At 38.2% G+C, this 2,199-nt stretch overlaps 1 protein-coding gene across 2 annotated transcripts in view; it reads right to left on the bottom strand.

The window, feature by feature from the left end:
• Nucleotides 1–2,199, bottom strand: part of LOC100966321 (ubiquitin carboxyl-terminal hydrolase 8) — a 34,983-nt gene that overhangs the window by 26,234 nt on the left and 6,550 nt on the right. The window lies entirely within an intron of this gene.

The raw sequence follows: 2,199 nt of genomic DNA, 5'->3' as shown, positions 1-2,199 counted from the left end.
AAATCACAAGTAAGCTCAGCGCCTGTGGTTCAAGCGGCTAAGGCACCAGCCACACACACCTGAGCTGGCGGGCTTGAATCCAGCCCAGACCTGCCAAACAACAATGATGGCTGCAACCAAAAAATAGCTGGGTGTTGTGGCAGGTGCCTGTAGTCCCAACTACTTGGGAGGCGGAGGCAGGAGACTCGCTTGAACCCAGGAGTTGGACGTTGCTGTGAGCTATGATGTCACAGCACTCTACCCTGGGGGACAGCCTGAGGCTCTGTCTCAAAAAAAAACACAAGTAATCTGTGATTTTATTTATTTATTTTTCCTTTGGAGACAGAATCTTAGTTTGCCACCCCTTGGTAGAGTGCTATGGCCTAAGAGCTCACAGCAACCTCAAACGCTTGGGGCTCAAGCCTCAGCCTCCCCAGTAGCTGGAACTACAGGCACCTGCCACAACACCTGGCCTTTGTTTTTTTAAAAGAGACAAGGTCTTACTCTGCCTCAGGCTGGTCTCCAATCTATGAGCTCAGGCAATCCATCCCTTCGATCTCCCAGAGTGTTAGGATTACAGGACTGAGCTACAGTGCCCAGCAAGTAATCCATGATTTTAGAAGTAAAATTAGAAAATACAGTAAAGTAAAATTACCCATAATCTCACCACCAAGAGATATCACTTTATGTCACATTGGAGCTTATTCTTATAGACATCTTTCAAACTAAATATATACTTTTTTATATTTTGATTTTACAAAACAAATTTTATGATGCTGCTTTTCTTTTATATAAACTTTTTCATTAATAAAAAGCTGTATCAACTTTTGTAACGAGTAGGTAAAATATTAGTTCTATTTTATACACACACTTTAAAACAATCAATCATCTGAATAATTTTTGTCCCATTTAATTGTAAGCAATGCTGAGGTAAATATCAAATATCCTTACACATGCAAAGATCCAATCACTACCTTTAAGGAAAATTCCTAGAAGTGGAGTTGCTGGGTTAAGGCACATTAACATTTTAAGGCTGTCAACATATATTGCTAATCTTAGGAAGGATTACATAAACATACATTATTTGTATATTTCTTTAGGATAATTACCTAGGAGTAGAATTACTGGTTTAAAAGTTTGACCAATGATACTAAACTGCCCTTCAAAATGGCTATCAGTTCACTCTATACCTACTGCCCAGATGCCATCTCTTCCCACAGAGATGAAAATACAGTAAGACCTGACCACCAGGATATGGGAAAGGCCATTATAAATCTTTATAATTTTTTTTTTTGAGACAGAGCCTCCAGCTGTCCCCCTGGGTAGAGTGCTGTGACATCATAGCTCACAGCAACGTCCAACTCCTGGGTTCAAGCGAGTCTCCTGCCTCCGCCTCCCAAGTAGCTGGGACCATAGGCACCTACCACAACACCTGGCTATTTTTTGGTTGCAGCCGTCATTGTTGTTTTGGCGGGTCCAGGCTGGATTTGAACCCGCCACCTTAGGTGTATGTGTCTGGTGCCTTAGCCACCTGAGCCACAGGCACTGAGTCAATCCTTACAATTTTTATCAAACTGGTGGACATAAAATGGTATCTTGTTTTAATTAGCACTTATTAGTGAAGTCGAACATTCTTTCACATATTTATTAACCATTTGTACTGTTCTATGACTTAGCTAATGTCACCCTTTGCCCATTTTTCTCTAGTTATTTGCTATTTCCTTAGTAAACAGTGAATGTACTCTGAATATTTGGGAGAAATAGGTCTTTGTCAGACTTGTTACAAATATTTTTCCTGGTTGATTTTTATTTTATTTATGGTGAGGTTTTTTTACAGTTAAGTAAAACTGATTTGCCTTTAAGAGATCTTAGTTTGAGATCAATATAATTAAAATACCAATACTTTCTTCTAGTATATCACCATTTCAATCCACACATTTATGGATCCATTTGGGAATATAGTTTGGTCTAAGAAATAAGGCAGGGATACAAATTCTTTTATTTACTGACCTGCCAGCTGTCTCTAAGCCATTTATTTTGGTCTATTTTTTCCTCATGGGTATGTTATGTCACCTTTATCATATACTAAACTTTCAAATATCTTACTTTGAACTTTATGAAATTGCCATTTTTTTTCAGGTCAGAGCAGCAATTTCAAATAATCATCCTATATTTGGGTAAGTTTCTGAATTCTCAATTTTTTTTTTTTTTTTTTTTTTT

Source organism: Otolemur garnettii, unplaced genomic scaffold (assembly GCF_000181295.1).
Source record: "Otolemur garnettii isolate 467f Iridium unplaced genomic scaffold, OtoGar3 scaffold00011, whole genome shotgun sequence".
In the NCBI taxonomy this organism is placed as follows: Eukaryota; Metazoa; Chordata; class Mammalia; order Primates; family Galagidae; genus Otolemur; species Otolemur garnettii.
Note: the sequence above shows the minus strand (reverse complement) of the source record. Positions and strands in the feature narration are given on the sequence as shown.